Below are 21,467 nucleotides of genomic sequence, written 5' to 3'. Positions count from 1 at the left end.
GCCAGGGCCTGAAAATGCTGTTTGAAATATGATTCTGGCATCATTGTCACTTGTGACCCGGTATCTATCAAGCAATCCACTGGAACTCCCTCAAATTCGGCACGCAGGATGGGACTCCCAGCAATCAAATGTTCATTATGATAAGGAGCATCTTCTCTTCTTGCCTTCCCCACAGAATGCCGTGTTACTGCGTGGGTTGGTAGTTTAACGGTGACTGTGGCTGCCTTTGAGCATAATTCCGGCAGTCTCTGGCAAGGTGCGCTTGTCCCCCACATTCCCATCATTGGATGCCTTCTCTCCGCCAAGGGGCACCCCAAGCCTGTCTTCGTGCCTCCGATGTCTGACGGGAGGGAGCCTGCACCCACTGATCCCTTATGGGTCGGGCCGAAGAGAGGTTATATGAGTACGAGGGGTCAGATTGTTGTTCTCCCATTCTTTGCTCCATCCAGGTTAATTTGTCTTTCATACTGACAAGAGACCGCTGCAAGTCTTGCACTACCTGGACCAGCGCCAGGGCCAGTTTTCCAGCAAAGTGGGGCCCTAGGCAAAGTTCAAATGCTAACATATTGCACATCACAGAAGCATTTCGATTGTATTTACATGCGCTGAGTTCAGGCCGCTAAATGAGTGTGATCGACAATATTGAAGTCATTCAACACTTGTTTCCCGGCCTCTTTCCACTGTCTGAGAAAGAATGATGGGAACAGAACGATCGCTAATGGATCACTAAGGGTGTGTGCACACGTTGCGGTTTTTGCTGCGGACCCACAGCGGATTTGGTCCTGCGGATCCGCAGCAGTTTCCACGCGATTTACAGTACCATGTAAATCGATGGAAATGTAGCCCACATTGAATATAATAAATATAATACAGCCCCCCCATAGAATATAATGTAGCCCCAAATAGAATATAATACAGACCACCTCCCCATAGAATATAATGTAGCCCCCCATATTATATAACTCAGCCTCCCCCTATAGAATATAATGTAAAATGTACCCCCATGATATATAACACAGCCGCATAGTATATAGCCCAGCACCACATGGTATATACCCCAGCACCACATGGTATACAGCCCAGCCCACCATGGTATACAGTACAGCATGGTATAGAGCCCACCATGGTATAATACAGCCCAGCATGGTATAATACAGCCCATCATGGTATACAGCCCCCCAGAATGGTATAATACAGCCCAGCATGGTCTAATACAGCCCAGAATGGTATATAGCCCCCCCCAGAATTGTATAATACAGCCCAGCTGTCATGATCCAGGTTGGATATGACAGAGAAAATGCACAAGTAACCTTTTTTTCCTTTGGCTGTGTGGTTTCAGTTCTAGTTTCCCCCCGGTGGCCATTAGGATTATTGCACTGTTGTGTCTTTTGTTCTAAATTTGCCCCCCGGTGGTGGTGAGCGTCATTGCACTTGGTTACTTTAGTTTTGTGCACGTAATTATAAAACAGATGTGATTGCTTTATAAAAGAGTGTCAGGTGTGGTAATCACTGTTGGTGATAGTCCTCAGTTACAAACAAGCCTGGGTGAAGGATGGAGCTGAAGGAGAGTCCCGGGCAGCTCAGTGAGAGTCCTGGAGTGGCAGCTATGGTGTCTGCGAGGAGGGCTGGCATGGCTTGGTGGAGTTGCAGCTATTGTGTCAGTAAGGAGTTCTTGCATGGCTTGGTGGAGTGGCAGCTATGGTGTAGAGCTGCACTCATGATGCTGGACTCAGTTGCTGGAAAGCTGGACTCAAGATGCTGGACTCTTTTGCTGGAAAGCTGGACTCATATGCGGGACTCTGTGGCGCGTAAGCAGCAGAGCAAAGCAAAGTGGTGTTTCCCTGTTTTGTCTCTTTTCCTTATGTGTGTTTTAGTGCAGTGGTGGGATTAGTTTCCGCACCATCCACTTCACTAGTGAGGGTTTAGATGCAGGGAGAGTCAGGGTTTTTAGGTTCCTGATCGTCGCCCAGTGCGGAACTGGCCTAGGGAACGTTAGGAGTGTAGAGACACTAACTCAGGGGAGTGCAGGAGGTCTCCACTTCCCCGCTCCCTATCGTAGGGCCACCATTGTAATTGTTACCCAGGTTTTCCCTTTTATTGTTTAAATTCGCCTTAGTGGAGGCGGGGTTTCCAGACATACGTGTATTTCCGAAATTCGCCTGTTGGAGGCGGAGCTGCACATTTTATTATTTAAATTCGCCCAACTGCAGGTGGTGTATCCAGGGTCACGCGTGTCATCTAAATCCGCCCTGCTGGAGGTGCTGTGTCCAGCCACGCGTGACCATGACACCAGCATGGTATACAGCCCCCCAGAATGGTATAATACAGCCCAGCATGGTATATAGCCCCCCCAGAATGGAATAATACAGCCCAGTACGGTATAATATAGCCCAGCATGGTATATAGCCCCCCGGCATGGTATAATACAGCCCAGCATGGTATATAGCCCCCCCAGAATGGTATAATACAGCCCAGCATGGTCTAATACAGCCCAACACGGTATATAGCCCCCCCAGAATGGTATAATACAGCCCAGCATGGTATAATACAGCCCAGCATGGTATATAGCCCTCCCAGAATGGTATAATGCCACCCAGCATGATATATAGCCCCCCCAGAATGGTATACTACAGCCCAGCATGGTATAATACAGACCAGCATGGTATATAGCCCCCCCAGAATGGTATAATACAGCCCAACATGGTATAATACAGCCCAGCATGGTATATAGCCCCCCCAGAATGGTATAATACAGCCCAGCATGGTATAATACAGCCCAGCATGGTATACAGCCCTCCCAGAATGGTATAATGCCACCCAGCATGATATATAGCCCCCCCAGAATGGTATACTACAGCCCAGCATGGTATAATACAGCCCAGCATGGTATATAGCCCCCCCAGCATGGTATAATACAGCCCAGCATGGTATAATACAGCCCAGTATGGTATATAGCCCCCCCCAGAATGGAATAATACAGCCCAGTATGGTATAATATAGCCCAGCATGGTATATAGCCCCCCCAGCATGGTATAATACAGCACAGCATGGTATAATACAGCCCAGTATGGTATATAGCCCCCCCCAGAATGGAATAATACAGCCCAGTATGGTATAATATAGCCCAGCATGGTATATAGCCCCCCCCGGCATGGCATAATACAGCTCAGCATGGTATATAGCCCCCCAGAATGGTATAATACAGCCCAGCATGGTATAATACAGCCCAGCATGGTATATCGCCCCCCAGAATGGAATAATACAGCCCAGTATGGTATAATACAGCCCAGCATGGTATATAGCCCCCCCAGCATGGTATAATAAAGCCCAGCATGGTATAATACAGCCCAGCATGGTATATAGCCCCCCAGAATGGTATAATGCAGCCCAGCATGATATATAGCCCCCCAGAATGGAATAATACAGCCCAGTATGGTATAATACAGCCCAGCATGGTATATAGCCCCCCCAGCATGGTATAATACAGCCCAGCATGGTATAATACAGCCCAGCATGGTATAATACAGCCCAACATGGTATATAGCCCCCCAAGAATGGTGTAATACAGCCCAGCATAGTATAATACGGCCCAGCATGGTATATAGCCCCCCCAGCATGGTATGATACAGCCGAGCATGGTATAATACAGCCCAGCATGGTATATAGCCCCCCAGAATGGTGTAATACAGCCCAGCATGGTATATAGCCCCCCCAGCATGGTATGATATAGCCGAGCAAGGTATAATACAGCCCAGCATGGTATATAGCCCCCCCAGCATGGTATAATACAGCCCAGCATGGTATAATACAGCCCAGCATGGTATATAGCCCCCCCAGCATGGTATAATACAGCCCAGCATAGTATAATACGGCCCAGCATGGTATATAGCCCCCCCAGCATGGTATAATACAGCCCAGCATGGTATAATACAGCCCAGCATGGTATAATACAGCCCAACATGGTATATAGCCCCCCAAGAATGGTGTAATACAGCCCAGCATAGTATAATACGGCCCAGCATGGTATATAGCCCCCCCAGCATGGTATGATACAGCCGAGCATGGTATAATACAGCCCAGCATGGTATATAGCCCCCCAGAATGGTGTAATACAGCCCAGCATGGTATATAGCCCCCCCAGCATGGTATGATATAGCCGAGCAAGGTATAATACAGCCCAGCATGGTATATAGCCCCCCAGAATGGTGTAATACAGCCCAGCATGGTATATTACCCCCTTCCAGAATGGTGTAATACAGCCCAGAATGATATATAGCCCCCCAGCATGGTATGATACAGCCGAGCATGGTATATAGTCCCCCCAGAGTGGCCCCACAGTCCAGTACTCACACCGATTTAAAAAAAAACAAACATTCCTCACCTTCTCCTCGTGCCTGTGCTGCTGTCTGCTCCTGTCTCTTCCTGCTCTGTCTGGCACACAGTGAGAGCGCCATGACGTCATCGTGCCCCCGCTGTGTCAGAGGCAGAGTGAGAAATGAGGGGAGAGGGAGCATCAGCTGACGCTCTCTCCTCCATCACTGCCTCCTTCAATGCGGCGGCGGGAGTCGGCGCTGCGGGCAGGCGGGCCCCTCTGCCTCACAGGGGCCCCATAGCGGCTGTGTGATGTGCCGCTGGCTGGGGGCCCCTGGAGGAGCGGGGGGCCCTAGGCAGCTGCCTGGTCTGCCTGCCCCTAAAGCCGGCCCTGACCAACGCATCCTGATGATTTGGGTCCCCTCTGGTATTAGACCCTGGACGCGCATCACCCCAGACGCGTAGCTGTCTTCCTTGCTTCGGGACACTGCTTCTGCCAGGATTTGACAGAATGAAAGAGCCGGATCTGCACAGACCCATTCTGACAGTGCTCTTCTCAAGGATGTGTTTTTCAGGCCCAGAATGAATTGTTCCCGGAGGATCCAGTCTTTGGAGCCCATGCCACCGAGCCCATCCGTCTCTTTCCTCTGTACTTCTGCCAACACTTCTTGCAGTGCTGTTGCATACTGGGAGATCCCTTTCTCTTCCTGCTGCAGTCTAGAGAAAAATTTGGCGCGAAGGTGTCCCGCGCTAGCAGTCTCGCCGTAGATCTCTTCCAAGAATTTCATTAACTCCTTCAGGGTACTACGGGTGAGTTCTGGCTGTAGACAGACGTTTTTACAGGCCTCTCCCTCCAAGGCAGTCAACGCAATGTCCACTTCAAGGTCTGTGCTGATGTTATAAATCTTCAGGGTGCTTTGCATCTGGGACACCCAATCAGACGGGAATATTATTGCCATCAAACTTTGGAAGCACACTAAATATGGTGCCCATAGGGAGTGTTCTTGCAGGGGTTCCACCAATGCCCACAGCATCCCCACTAACACTAGCACTCTCACCGTTGCTGCTTGCTGCCTGCATCTTGGTGACAGCAACCCTGCTCACAGCGCCACTTGAAGCAATGGCCGGAGAACCACCACAATGCAGGAATGCTGTGTTAGGAAAATGCAGAAACAGGGGTATGCTATGGAAACAGACAATTTACAAGGATAATATTCTCTAGCTGGGCTGTCAAACAGCACGGAGCACCAACTATAACAACTCAGTGTATTTATCCAACTGGCAAGACAACACAGTAATGTATGATGCTACACTAACTATAACCTATCTGCTCTTTGCTAACCAGGCCACATAGCTGCCGTGCTCTATCTATTGCAGCCTATCCTAAACCCTAGCATGTGCACAGAAGGGGTTAACACTCACAGTAGTGTTGGTATCTCAGTCCAATCCCGGGACCCTTGCAGCTTTGCAAGATGGTGCACACTTCTTCCTGGAAGCTCTGTGCAACGTGGTTTTTTCCTTGTGTGCAGGTCCAGTGATGCTCCTAGAAATGGTGGATTCCCTCCTCTGGATTCCTTTCTTGTCTTTTCTTTGTGGCTACTCACGGCAACACAGGAAAGCCACCTTGCACAGAAAAGTTTACAAAGTCTTTCCTTCACAGCTCAGGCACGTCTCCTTCCTGCAGAATTCTCGACTCCCTCTCCCTCCCCTTTCAGTGCTTGCAGAAGAAACCACACAGTGTTTACTGCAGGGAAGAGCGGACTGTCCCACGGCTCTAACCAAGGGGGTGCTGTCTCTTAACCCCTTCCCGACCTTTGACGCCACATAGGTGTCATGAAAAGTCGTACCAATACGACCCATGAAGCCTTTGTGGCGTCATGAATTGATCGCCCCCCTGCGAGTCGGGTGACCGGGGTCACTGAAAGGTCACCTGACCCGCACACAGAGGACAATTTACAGTTAACCCCAAGGTGCATGACTTAGCCCCCCACACGCCTACGATCGCTCTGATTGGCTGTTTCACTTTTAACAGCCAATCAGAGCGATTTATAATATTTCACCAATGAAATTTGGTGAAATATTATAATCTAGCCATGGCCGATGCGGCAATAGCATCTGCCATGGCTGAAGACCGAGACCCGACCCCCTCACATCGACTGGCAGGGGTGATGGGCCGCCGCCGTTACCATCAGCTCCCCTCCCCTTCCCTTCGCTCTCCCCCACCTTCTGATCCCCCCTCACGCCCCACAGTACCTACAAAGTCTCTCTGGCGGTCCCGCCGTCCCATATCATGGGCGCCGCCATCTTAGAAAATGGCGGACGCATGCGCAGTGCGCCCACTCAGATCTGCCAGCTGCAATAGAAAAAAGTAAATACACCCCCCTTTATCACCCCCGTAGGGAAGAACAAATGATAAAATAAAGAAAATATTTTTATTTTTCCATTAGGGGTGGAATTAGGGTTAGGGGTGGAATTAGGGTTAAGATTAGGGTTAGGGGTGGGTTGGGGTTGGGATTAGGGTTATGCTTGTGGTTAGGATTAGAGTTGGGATTAGGGTTAGGGGTGTGTTGGGGTTAGGATTATGATTAGGGTTAGGGATGTGTTGAGGTTAGAGTTGGAGTTAGAAGTGAGGGGTTTCCACTGTTTAGGCACATCACGGGGTCTCCAAACGCGACATGGCTCCACCATTTATTTCAGCCAATTTTGCGTTCAAAAAGTCAAACAGTGCTCCCTCCATTCCGAGCCCTGACGTGTGCCCAAACAGTGGTTTACCCCAACATATGGGGTACCAGCGTACTCAGGACAAACTGGACAACAACTTTTGGAGTCGAATTTATCCTGTCACCCTTGTGAAAATAAATTGTGGGATAAAAATCATTTTTTGAGGAAAAAAATGATTTTTTATTTTCACAACTCTGCGTTATAAACTTCTGTGAGGCACTTGGTGGTTCACAGTGCTCACCACACATCTAGGTAAGTTCCTTGGGGGGTTTATTTTCCAAAATAGGGTCACTTGTGGGGAGTTTCTACTGTTTAGGCACATCAGGGGCTCTGCAAACGTACATGGCGCCGCAGATCATTCCATCAAAGTCGACATTTCAAAACGTCACTACTTGACGATTTTTTATTTTCACAGCTCTGCGTTATACACTTTTGTGAAGCACCTGGGTGTTCAAAGTGCTTATTATGCATCTAGATAAGTTCCTTAGGGGGTCTAGTTTCCAAAATGGGGTCATTTGTGGGGGAGCTCCAAAGTTTAGGCACACAGGGGCTCTCCAAACACGACATGGTGTCCGCTAATGATTGGAGCTAATTTTCCATTCAAAAAGTCAAATGGCGCTCCTTCCCTTCTGAGCCCTGCCGTGCGCCCAAACAGTAGTTCCCCCCACATATGGGTTACCAGCGTACTCAGGACAAACTGGACAACAACTTTAAGGGTCCAAATTATTCTGTTACCTTTGGGAAAATAAAAAATAGCGGGCTAAAAAATCATTTGTGAGGAAAAAAAATGATTTTTTTATTTTCATGGCTCTGCATTTATAAACTTCTGTGAAGCACTTGGGGGTTCAAAGTGCTCACTACACATCTAGATAATTTCCTTGGGGGTCTAGTTTCAAAAATGGGGTCACTTGTGGGGGGTTTCTAGTGTTTAGACACATCAGGGGCTCTGCAAACGCAACATGACGCCCGCAGAACATTCCATCAAAGTCTGCATTCCAAAATGGTGCTCCTTCCCTTCTGAGCTCTCCCATGCGCCCAAACAGTGGTTCCCCACCACATATGGGGTATCGGTGTACTCAGGACAAATTGCACGACAACTTTTGTGGTCCAATTTCTCCTGTTAGCCTTGTGAAAATAAAAAATAGCGGGCTAAAAAATCATTTTTGAGGAAAAAAATGATTTTTAATTTTCACTGCTCTGCGTTATAAACTTCTGTGATGCACTTGGGGGTTCAAAGTGCTCACCACACATCTAGATAAGTTCCTTGGGGGGGTATAATTTCCAAAATGGGGTCACTTGTGGGGGAGCTCCAATGTTTAGGCACACAGGGGCTCTCCAAACGCGACATGGTGTCTGCTAACGATTGGAGCAAATTTTCCTTTCAAAAAGTCAAATGGTGCTCCTTCCCTTCCGGGCCCTGCCGTGCATCCAAACAGTGGTTTATGACCACATATGAGGTATCGGTGTACTCAGGAGAAATTGCCCAACAAATTTTAGGAACCATTTTATCAAATTACCCGTGTGAAGATGAAAAAATTGATGCAAAAAGAAAATTTTTGTTGGAAAAATTAAAATGTCCTTTTTTCCTTCCACGTTGCTTTAGTTCCTGTGAAGCACCTGAAGGGTTAATAATCTTCTTGAATGTAGTTTTGAGTAGCTTGAGGGGTGTAGGGTTTTTGGTCCCTATAAAAATGGTTTTATAAATTTTGCTGTAAAAATGAGAAATCGCTGGTCAAATTTTAACCCTTATAACTTTCCTAACAAAAAAAAAATTTTGTTTCCAAAATTGTGCTGATGTAAAGTAGATATGTGGGAAATGTTATTTATTAACTATTTTGTGTCACATAACTCTGGTTTAACAGAATAAAAATTCAAAATTTGAAAATTGCGAAATTTTCACCAAATTTCCGTTTTTTTCCACAAATAAACGCAAAAATTATCGACCTAAATTTACCATTAACATGAAGCCCAATATGTCATGAAAAAAACAAACTCAGAATCGCTAGGATGCGTTGAAGCGTTCCTGAGTTATTACCTCAAAGGGACACTGGTCAGATTGCAAAAAATGGCCAGGTCATTAAGGTCAAAATATATGCAAAACACAAGCCGCGGAGACACCATCACATGTTTCTCACCGCAAGCAATGACTAGCCAGGTCTTTCCCCGTGAGGGAACAACCACGGGAAGGGCAGTCTCCAATGAAGGAAACCACCTATGCCAAAACATGGTATCTATCCACAGACAGCTGTTTCGGGGTATTGCCCCTCATCAGTGTGGAGTAGGAATCTGGCCAGTAGGAGCAATGCCTAGTAGTCGAAGACTGTGAAAAATGAGGATGAATGAACTCATGGAGATCAACATCCAACACTGCGGAGACACCATCACTTGTTTCTCAACGCAGTGATTCTAGGGCAATGCCCCCACCCTTATGGGAAATATGTAAATATATGCAAAACATAGAAGAAGGTCCTGTGGATAAAGTGCAAGATGTGCAAAGACCAATGCAAAAATATTAAATCCATTATCAGTGGGTTAACCACAAAAAATGTAAAGAAAAAATAGCCCCAGTGGGGGTAAACCACTGTTTGGGCGCATGGCAGAGCTCATAAGGGAAGGAGCACCTTTGACTTTTTCAAAGGAATTGAGATCAGACACCATGTCACATTTGGAGAGCCCCTGATGTGCCTAAACAGTGGAAATCCCCCATAAGTGACCCCATTTTGAAAACTAGACCCCCTAAGGAACTTATCTAGATGTGTGTACAAAAATACTTGGCACTCAAAATTGAGGAAACAATTTTTTCTTTATTGTGCATCCAGGCAAAAATAGACTCATATCATATGAACATTTTCGGTCCAACAACGGACCTTCATCAGAAAGGTCTTTTTTGTTTCTTTAGAGTAGACTACAAGTTACAAAAAAGTAAACAAGAGAACAAAACAATATGTCAGAGAATTGCCATGGACATATATTACACTTTCAAACAAAAATAATAATAATCTGACGTCAGAAGTAGGATCTAAAGTAAAGGAAAGTGACTGCAGAAATTCATTCTATAAATTATCTAGATGTGTGGTGAGCATTTGAACCCCCAGGTGATTCACAGAAGTTTATAACGTTAAGCCGTGAAAATAATAAAATCACAATGTTATTTTAGCCGAAAATTTTGCATTTTCATAAGGGTAACAGGATAAAATGGAACCAAATAATTTGTTGTGCAATTACTCTTGAGTTTGGCAATACCCCATATGTAGGGAATACTACTTTTGAGGCACAGTGCAAAGCTCAGAAGGGAAGAGGCGTCATATTGGAGTTCAGATTTTGTTGAAATGGTTTGAGGGTGCCATGTAACATTGGCAGAGCCATGTGTCCGTGGGCAAAACACGCTGACGTGTCCATTTTTTTAATGTCAGCACCGGCCGCAAAACTTCCCCCACACGTGCACATGGAAAGCACACATAGATGACATGCATCGGTGCCGGGGAAGAAGCGTTACAGTAAGGGATGTTCCCCAGCGCTGGGGGCTGAACACGGCTCTCATCATTGTCCTCTGCTCTGCCAGCGATCGGCACGAGCAGTGGAGAATGAGGAGAGTTATATTTAAGTGATAAAAAGGCAGCAGGCAGAGGCTGATGGGACTATTACTTCAGCCTACCCCTGCTGCTGCTAATAACAGTGACAGCAGAAGTGTCTGATGGGGGTATTCATCAGCCTCCTCCTGCTGAATGCTGGTATTCTCAGGCTGGTAAGGGGCCATGTGTCATGATCCATGCTGGATCATGTCAGATAAGAGCACTGGTAACCTTTTTTTTTTCCTCTCTCTAAGCTTTGTACTTAGAGATAGTTTTGCCCCTGGTGGCCAGTATGGTCATTGCACTGGTCTTTCTTAGAGATAGTTTTGCCCCTGGTGGTGGCTAGTGTAATTGCACGGGAATCACTAACAGGTGTGTTTACTCAATAAAGGTGTGTCAGTTGTGCTCACTCACGTTGGTGATATTGTTGGGCTTTTCCAACCATCCTGAGTGAAGGAAGGAGCTGAGGAGAGTCCAGGGCAGCTCAGTCAGAGTCCTGGAGTGGCAGCTCTGGTGTCAGCGAGGAGTTTGTGTAAAGCATGGTGGATTGGCAGCTATGGTGTCAGTGAAGAATTCTTGCAAAGCTTGGTGGAGTGGCAGCTATGGTGTAGAGCTGCACTCAGTTGCTGGACTCTGTTGCTGGAAGCTGCACTCAGGTGCTGGACTCCTTTGCTGGACAGTTGCACTCTATTGCTGGACACTGTTGCTGGACAGCTGCACTCAGGTGCTGGACTCTGTTGCTCCAAGGCGGCACTCGGGTGCTGGACGCTGTTGCTGTAAAGCTGCACACAGGTGTTGGACACGGTGGGAGGAAGATGCACTCAGGTGTTGGACTCTGTTGCCAGGAGCAAGTGCATCAAAGCAAAGCTAAGTGTTTCCCTGTCTGTCACTTTTCCTCATGTTGGTGTTAGTACAGCGGTGGGGCCAGTGCCTGCACCACCCAGCTCCCTAGTAAGGAATAGGTGTAGGGTGTGCTAGGGTGACAGGTATCCTGATCGGCGACAGGTGAGGAGCCTGTATAGGGAATGTTAGTGACACTGACTCAGTGGAGTGCAGGAGGTCTCCACGTCCCCCGTTCCCTATCGCAGGACCCACCGTTGTAAATGTTTCCCTATCCCCTGTGTCTTGTTGCATTAGTTACCGGCCTGCTGGCCATGTCACACGACGTGACACCATGGATATTGACACCCCCCAGCCTAAAAATAGCAGCCCGCAGCTGCCCAGAAAAGGTGCATCCATTAAATGCGCCAATTCTGGTGCTTTGCCCAGCTCTTCCCACTTTCCCTGTAACGGTGTCAAGTGGGGTTCATATTTGTGGGATTGATGTCACCTTTGTATTGTCAGGTGACATCAAGCACATGGCTTAATAATGGAGAGGCGTCTATAAGACACTTATCCATTACTAATCCTATAGTTACATGGTAAAAAAAGACAAAGCCAGAATAGTCTTTTATTAGAAATAAAACAAAACACAGTTTTCAATTTTTATTTAAAAATAACGAACACAGTTATACTCACCTAACACCTGTTCTACCAAAGCCATTGCTCTCCTGTAATAAAACTAAAATAAAAAAAACAACAATATCCCTCACCTCTCCGTCATTTTGTTCCACGCCGTAGTCCATGTTTGGGGGAGAAATAGTTTTCAACCTGGACAGTGCCAAGATGCGACCATCCAGGCTGAGAACCACTGGTGAGGTGACTGAGCTGCTGCGAGTGCAGCATCAGTGACCGGCGGTGACGTCATTGAGGTTACTGCTAATCACTGAGGCTCTGTTCCCCGCCGGACTGAACTGCTGTGACCTAAATGAGATCCCCGCTAGCACTGTGAGATGTAGGGAGTCACATAGATTGTATGTATATCCTTGTATGCAAATATGGAATTCACAGGTGTTGTCCCTGCTAAAACACTTGCTAACAGGTGACATTCTTGAAAATAGCCACAAGACCTGTAGACCTCCTTAGACACCATAGCTTGGGTGTAACTACTATCTCTGAATCTTCTATACACCTTGCAAAAAATTTCACCATATTACAGTAGTAATTAAAGGGAACCTGTCCTGTAAAAAACACTATTAACCTGCAAATATGGGATTAATGTGCAGGTTAATAGCATACTGAAGCTGCCTGATGTCAACACTGAGAGCCACTCTGTTGGTAGGAAATGAACTTCATTCATCCCAGCAGCCTCAGTTTTTTAGTCATAGGGGTGGGCCGTGTGACTTCAGTACATAGTGAGCTGTGGCTGTATCCGTGCCCCTGACACTGACAGCCGGTGATTGAAGTCTCTATGACTGAAATCCCGAGCCTGTGGGACTCGAGGAACAAAGTTAATTTCTTTCCGGCAGTAGAGCTCATTTTGGGTGCCAGGCAGATCAGAAAGCTATTAACCTGCAGATTAACCCCATATTTGCAGGTTTATAGCGTTTTTTTACATGACAGGTTCCTTTTAATATAAAACGTCCAACTGAATGTAGAGGCTGATCAGCTTATGCTTATAGATCATTGCATTCATGGTAAAAGTATTTTGCTTTAGTATTGACCGCATTCATTCTACATGTTTAGAAACTGGTAATGCGGTCTTGTGGGCAAGGTTGCCATGGAAAAGACTTCAATGTATGTTTTGCCTCCACAAAAGGGCATAGTGCTGCATGGAACATTTTTCCTACAAGTTACCACATTCGTGTGACCTCAATCCTCATTGGAAAGACTTGGAGAGGACAAATATAATATTTTATTACTGTATATGAAAGACTGTTATATTGCTTTCTTTATCTTTTTCATCTTGGCTTTAATTATTACATGTTCAGTAACCATGGTTACTATCCGCGAAAGATTTTTTGTTTGTTTTTTTAGAATGTCTCAGTTGATCTATTCATTGTCGTCATCTGGATTCATTCAATTCATCTATCTGCAGATTGTCTGAATCAGCCAAGGATGCTTACTTACTTATTTCTGTAACAGGCAAGACTTGTATCGTTCCCTTTCTTCATTAAAAATAGTTTTATTTTCCTTATCAAGGAAAAAGGGCCGTGAAATATTATATATATATGCTTCCAAAATAAATTCCTGGTAAGACTAGTGCTTACAGTTTTCAGACTTGGAGGAATCAGTTATGTGGGCAATATGATTTCCTTTCCAAATGCCCTTTGAGACGATTTTAATTACAAAGATAAGGACATTTTGTAACTGCTGCTACTTCCTGAACTCCAAACTCATTGCTCAACGAAACCAGCCCAGCTGTCACATTGTGAAACTTTCAAACAGTTTATTCATCAGCAGCTAATCCTTGAAGGAGAGCGGTGGAAGATACGGGAGCCAGAAAGTCACAAGGTAATCACAAACTGTAAACCTGCTTTCTTTGTTCACCATTGAGGAGTGTGACAAATTAATTACTTGTTTATCAATGTAATGCAAAATACGTAGATATGAGATTTCACTGCTTAATTTTCCATATTACCTGAGAAAAATTAGTACAGGAACTGATTTATATACTAGGTCAAATAAATGCGGTATGAAAAAGCTGAGGGTGCATGTGTGGTCGAGGTGACTTTCTTTAAGCAAGCTTTAAGGCTACATTCATTCATCCGAGTTACCAGCGTTTTCGTTTGTTTTGTTTTTTTCACGGAAGCAGGTAGTCTGGCTGAACGCTTTTATCCATAGACTCTTCGAAGTGGGTCAAGTAATAACAGAAATACAAAGTATGTCATCATAAAGATCCCTATAAACTTTAATGGCTGATTCCGATCAGCAAAACAGATGAGAATAGGTGATAATAATAATATTAGTTTTATTTCTATAGCGCCAACATATCCCGCAGCGCTTTACATTTTTGAAGGGACTTGTACAGACAATACAGAATAGCAATAATCACATAAATCAACAGATACCAAGAGGAGTGAGGTCCCTGCTCGCAAGCTTACAATCTATGGAATATACTTTGACTCTCATGGACCAAAGACATGGATACGTTTTTAAAACAGATATGGGTTTGCTACGTATCAGTGAAACTCTATGGAATTCTGTGCTGTTTGAGAAAATAATGGACGTGTCACATTAATGTGTGAATGTAGCCTTACAGTACCAGTTACACTTGCAATAAGCAATAGCCAAAGTGCATGTGTAAAAAACAACTTTTTTAACAGTAGAATTTCATTGAAAGTCAGAGTAATAATTTGGCAAGATGACAGAGCACAAACTTTTGATTTAGAAAATGTGAAAAAGATGAGGATTAAAGGGAATAACTGGGGAGAGGAAAGAAGAAGGGTCAAGAGTGGGTGCCCCAGAAGAAGTCGAGTTCTGCTCAATGGATGCAGATTATTAGGAGGAATCATGGTTTGTAGAAGCCTGTAGGGATAGTTGTGGTGTGGCGAAAGGAGTCTGTTATTATGTGACCTTAAGGCTATGTGCCCACGTAGAGTTTTATTCCGGACACTAAAAACCGGACTCCTTCCCAGAAATCGCGCGATTTCACCGCAATTTTACCACGATTATGTTCGCGATTTTGCCTCAATTTTCACGTGCGATATTCAAGCACTTTCCAAGCGATTTGAAGCATCGCTTGGAAAGTGATTGACAGGTTGGTCACACTCGTCAAACATAGTGTTTGACAAGTGCGAGCAGCTTTTTACAATTGAGGCCGCCTATGCGGCCTCAATAGTAAAAGATAGAATGTTAAAATGCTAAAAAAAATAAAAAAAATTGGTGTATATTTACCTTCCGACGTCCCGCGCTGCATTCCCGGCCTCAGCGTTCCCAGTAATGCCTTGTGAGACCTGTGATAACGTTGGTCTCGCGTTGGTATAGCGATCTCACGAGACCGCTAGAGTAACGCGAGACTACGTCATCACAGGACCTTGCCGCAAGCATTACTGGGAACGCTGAGGCCGGGAATGCAGCGCGTGACGCCGGAAGGTAAATATACCCCGATTTTTTATTTTTTATGCTTTTTTTTACAGGGGTATGGTACCCAGGGCCTGGAGGACAGTCTCCTCTCCTCCACACCATGGGTACCAACCGCACATGAGACGCTTAACTTCGCGCATGGTGGGCATAGCCACATGCGGGAAGTAAGCGATTCTCATGCATTCCTATGGGTGCGGAATCGCGGCAATTCTTTGCGATTCCGCACAAAAGAATGACCATGCTGCGACTTTTTTCCGTGATGCGATTCCACCGAGGAAAAAAGCACAGCATTAGCACAGCATGTGCGGAATGCCGTAGGAATGCATGGGGGACGTTCTGTACACGATTTTTAAACGTTTTCGCAGCATTTTCGCGCCGAAAATCATGGCAAAAATGCTTAAAAATCGCTACGTGGGCACACAGCCTAAGGCTAGCTTCAGACTAGCGTTTTTGCCCGCAGCGCACGGTGCCGCTAAGCCCCACCCCCTGCCACGCCTCCTCCAGTCATCTCCGCCTAGTGTCGCATATCGCTGCATGCGATCTGCACACCCTATCTTTAGCATAGGATGCGCAGACCGTGCGCTGGCCGTGCGCTAGTATGATTTTGCGTGCGCTGCGCCCTCTTGACGGTGCGCCGAGCGCACCAAAATGCAAAATGGTGCATTCGGCGCACCGTCAAAAGGACGCAGCGCATGCAAAATCCTACTAGCGCACGGCCAGCGCACGGTCTGCGCACCCTATGCTAAAGATAGGGTGTGCAGATCGCACGCAGCGATGTGCGACACTAGGTGGAAATGACCACAGGGGGCGGGGCTTAGCCGTGCCATGCGCTGCGGGCAAAAACGCTAGTCTGAAGCTAGCCTTAGCTGATAGTTTCTCATTGATTACTTTACGTACCATGAGATTCATCGTTTAACTTACGAGAGGTCTAGGCCCAGTTTTGTCCAAGCTGAGGCTAGTATGTTTAGTCGTCAGGAAAATAAAATAAATAAGAGTGTAGGAATATTTGGAGACAGAGAACAAATCTTCTTGAAGAGAAGATCAGCAGAGAAGAGAAGAGAAGACCCACAAAAACCCCACCACATTTATTAATGTTAGAAATGGAAATCCGTAAAAAAATATAAATTCACACATAAGGGAGATACAATAGACACCTGGGGTACAAAAGTATACATGGCAGACAATACTTAGAAAGACATGAAAGAATTAGACAGGATGGTTGACTGGATTAGCAATGAATATTATCTATTTTACTCACTTATGTAGCGCCATTAATTCCATAGCGCTTTACAGACATTATCTATTATGAAGAAAACTTAATATAAAGGGATCCAATAAAAATAGTAGTCCAAAATCATTCACTCCACTCCACTATCCCTGATGCATGTGTTTCTTAGAAACTCTTTGCTCAGAGACAGCTGGTCCAGATAGGAACTGTGTATTTAAGGGACTGGTAACCAACCATAGGCATCATTAACCTCATCTACCTGTTTTATGCTTGACACACAGTGTAGTCATGCAACCGTATATATTTAAATGATGACATTCTGTGTCAACATACACTGTTGTAACACAACATAAATATCAGTAATGTTTCATCAATTAATACATTGTCTATCATTCTATCATAGTGCACTATATATATATATATATATATATATATATATATAGTGAGGTAGCGCTGTTATTCAGTTAGGGAATCCTCACTAGGCAGCGGACAAAAACACATCCGGCACCAGGTTTTCCACGAAACCAAAACAGTCCATGCGGTTTATTCAGCATCATAAACCCACAGCAGCAATATACAACAGCATTACAGCATAGCGTCCATTATAGAGCTTCACTCTGGTTATCCTGTAGTCATACAGATTAAACATACACAGGCTTTCTAGCCTCGGTTATCTCACCCACGTCAGGGTCACTCATGGTTCCTTTAGCATACTGCAGACGTCCATTCCCTCCAGGGAATTAGCAGCCAGCAGCCACGTGCAGCCATTAACACAGCGTTCACTTGCTGTCAGAAGGCAGCCCCATCTCACTCAGATGGGACCTTCCACACTGGACTAACCAGGTCCCAGCATTCACCCCATGTGACCTACCCTGGCCATATTATATGGTCCATAGCCACGCCCATCGGGTCACATGACTATAACCTCATCACAGGTGCTTCAACCACTCACACTCTTTACAACAGTGTTCTTTAAACACACCCCCTGGGTGGTTTTGTAGGTAACCAGGCATGCCTATCTCTCTAGTTACCTGGAGACTTCTCCATGACACACTGAAGCAACACCTCAGCAATGTCATTGCTGATCCACACACGTACATAAGTCTCCATCTCAAGGCCACCCACCTTGAGATACTTAACGGTCCTTCCATATTCTGCCACTCATCCTCTCTCTTGGGACATCCACACAGCGCCCCCTAGTGGACACAGTGGTCATTACACCACAATATATACATAGACTACCATTCAAAAGTTTAGGGTCACTTAGAAATTTCCTTATTTTTTAAAGAAAACCCAGTTTTTTCCAATGAAGCTAACATTAAATGATTCAGAAATACACTCTATACATTGTTAATGTGGTAAATGACTATTCTAGCTGCAAACGTCTGGTTTGTAATGCAATATCTTCATAGGTGTATAGAGGCCCATTTCCAACAACCATCACTCCAGTTTTCTTATGGTACTGTGTGTTTGCTAACTGTGTAAGAAGGCTAATGGATCATTAGAATACCCTTGAAAACCCATGTGCAATTAAGTTAGCACAGCTGAAAACAGTTTGGCTGATTAGAGAAGCTATAAACCTGACCTTCCTTTGAGCTAGTTGAGAATCTGGAGCATTGCTTTTGTTGGTTCCATTAAACTCTCAAAATGGCCAGAAAAAAAGAACTTTCATGTGAAACTCGACAGTCTATTCTTGTTCTTAGAAATGAATGCAATTCCATGCAAGATATTGCCCAGAAACTGAAGATTTCCTACAACGGTGTGTACTACTCCCTTCAGAGGAGAGCACAAACAGGCTCTAACCAGAGTAGAAAGAGAAGTGGGAGGCCCCGCTGCACAACTGAGCAACAAGACAAGAACATTAGAGTCTGTAGTTTTGAGAAATCGACGCCTCACAGGTCCTCAACTGGCAGCATCATTAAATAGTACACGCGAAACGCCAGTGTCACGTCTACAGTGAAGAGGCAACTCCGGGATGCTGGCCTTCAGGGCAGAGTGGCAGAGAAAAAGCCATTTCTGAGACTGGCTAATAAAAGGAAAAGATTAATATGGGCAAAAGAACACAGAAATTGGACAGAGGAAGATTGGAAAAAAGTGTTATGGACAGACGAATCCAAGTTTGAGGTGTTTGGATCACACAGAAGAACATTTGTGAGATGCAGAACAAGTGAAAAGATGCTGGAAGAGTGCCTGACGCCATCTGTCACGCATGGTGGATGCAATGTGATGGACTGGGGTTGCTTTGGTGCTGGTAAAGTGGGAGATTTGTACAAGGTAAAAGGGATTTTGAATAAGGAAGGCTATCACTCCATTTTGCAACGCCATGCCATACCCTGTGGACAGTGCTTGATTGGAGCCAATTTCATCCTAAAACAGGACAATGCCCAAAGCACACCTCTAAATTATGCAAGAACTATTTAGGGAAGAAGTAGGCAGCTGGTATTCCATCTGTAATGGAGTTGCCAGTGCAGTCACCAAATCTCAACCCCATTGAGCTGTTGTGGGAGCAGCTTAACTGTATGGTACGCAAAAAGTGGCCATCAAGACAAACCAACTTGTGGGAGGGGCTCCTGGAAGCATGGGGTGAAATTTCTCCAGATTACCTCAGCAAATTAACTGCTAGAATGCCAAATGTCTGCAATGCTGTAATTGCTGCAAAGGGATCATTCTTTGACGAAAGCAAAGTTTGAAGGAGAAAATTTCAAATAAAGGCCTTTTTTTCGAATCTTGTCAATGTCTGGACTAGATTTTAAATTCATTTGGCAAGGCATTTGATTAATAAAAGTATGCGTTTTCATGGAAAACACAAAATTGTCTGGGTGATCCCAAACTTTTGAACAGTAATTATAACAGCCATTAAAAAAAAAATTGTGCCACAAATATTTCAGTTATGTATAGCTTTTAACCAACTAGCCCACTGTTTTTCAAAAGACTGTTGAAAATTTTATGTTTGGGACAATATTCTCAAACATTACTTTCTGATAAGATCACTATGCCCCAACAGGTACATTGAAGTAAAAAGCAAGTAAAAAATGTTGACTTATTTTGAGAAAAGGAAGCAAAAACAGCCACACCTGTATTTGAGTGGTCCTATTCACACCTGACACCTAAACTGGGCAAAGAACGGAATTCCGTATATTTTAGCAGTTTGAAAATAGCAACTTGAAACTGAGAAAGATTACATATCTATGATGTACGTGATATGACCATCAGGAGTTCAAATATTCAGTGTGCAAACGTAAAGAGTCCATTATAGAAAACAGCAGGATTGTATTTAGATATACAGAAAACTCCTCTTTTCATGGACCCATAGATACGTGACTCATTTCAAAATAGATCATGTCTCAATGATATGGAGCAGATATTCTCGGACTGCAAAAATATACAGTGTGAAAACGCAGAATATTATTGGGCATTCTTAATTAGTGTTTATGAAGAGGGTTGCTTCCTAGCATTTTTGTGCCACCAATCAAAAGAAAACTAGAAGGCTTCACTGTTGCTTCTGTTCATTTTCCACCAGGTGCTTCACAGTTCCTTTTGCCTTGCTCCTACCAGGTGCTTTGATGCCCTTTTTCACCCCCTCTCCCAATAACAGTCTCACTATACCTGTATCTCTGCAAAAATCCTAGCTAAGGCCTGTTTCACACATCAGTTTTTTTGGTAAGTCAAAATCCGCTAAAATGGCGGATAACGGATCCGTTCCTGTACTGACCACAACGTTTGGCACCGGACCGTTATTTTAACGGATCTGTCAAAGGAAGAATTTTACAGAAACCCCTGCCTGGGGGGGGGGAGAGGGAGAGAGCGAGAGGGAGAGAGAGATAATTTTTCAGCCGCCAGAACAGAGTTTAGGGTTAAATTTGCGGCTGAGTGAAGTCTTTCGGGCATGCGCAGTGAGAAATGCGGATCCGGCAGCCCGAAAAAACGTTGCATGGTCCGTTCGGGCATGTCGGCGGACGTCAAAATTTTGGCGGATCTGCAAAAAAACGGATCCGATGGATGGCCATCCGTCAAGATCCGCCGGTAATGCAACTCAATGGGGAAAAAAACGGATCCGCCAAGAAAAATGGCGGATTCATTTTTTTTTTTTTTTTTTTTTTACAAAACAGCGGATTTTGACTGATGGACACAAACAGATGTGTGAAACAGGCCTAAATCACATGGTAGAACTAGTCAAGTAACAGGGACAAATTTTGCAGGACCAGGAGAGGTTACAAAAATCTGGATTCGGTGGAGAGTAAAAGGTAAAGAAAACAACTACAGTCTGAGAAGACACAGCTTGTGAGTCAATGGATGCCTTAATTTACAGTGGCTTGCGAAAGTATTCATCCTCACCTTGGCTTTTTACCTATTTTGTTACATTAAAACCTGTATTAAAATATTTATTTTTGTAGTCCGATTTATGTATGATGCATCAGCACTAAATAATCTAAGTTGGCGAAGTGAAGTGAGAAAAATATAGACATACCGTTTATAGACGCACCCCAAATTTTCAGATGGAAAATGGGGAAAAAAATCAATGTATCAAATGGGGGTCAGTCTTACAGTCCTGAATTCAGCTTATCCTGGGGGGGGATCAGCAGCGCTGAGGGAGCAGAGTCACAGGGGGTGTTTGGTGGTCCGGCGATGATATGACTCAGACTGGTGCGGCAAGTTCGGCGGTGCTCGGTGGTGACGAGACAAGATCTCGTTGCCAAGATCTCAGTCTGCGCATGCGCTGCCTCTGGAGA

At 45.0% G+C, this 21,467-nt stretch overlaps 1 protein-coding gene across 1 annotated transcript in view; it reads left to right on the top strand.

Moving 5' to 3' along the window:
- The first annotated feature begins 13,800 nt into the window (after positions 1–13,800).
- TANGO2 (transport and golgi organization 2 homolog) overlaps positions 13,801–21,467 on the top strand; it is a 349,095-nt gene continuing 341,428 nt past the window's right edge. The window contains exon 1 of the mRNA XM_073559053.1: positions 13,801–13,937. The gene's annotated coding sequence lies outside the window, so the exon portion shown is untranslated. The remainder of the gene's footprint in view (positions 13,938–21,467) is intronic.

The sequence above is a fragment of the Dendrobates tinctorius genome, unplaced genomic scaffold (genome assembly GCF_039654945.1).
Source record: "Dendrobates tinctorius isolate UK_male_01 unplaced genomic scaffold, ASM3965494v1 ptg000265l, whole genome shotgun sequence".
In the NCBI taxonomy this organism is placed as follows: domain Eukaryota; kingdom Metazoa; phylum Chordata; class Amphibia; order Anura; family Dendrobatidae; genus Dendrobates; species Dendrobates tinctorius.
This window is presented reverse-complemented; position numbering and strand designations above follow the sequence as displayed.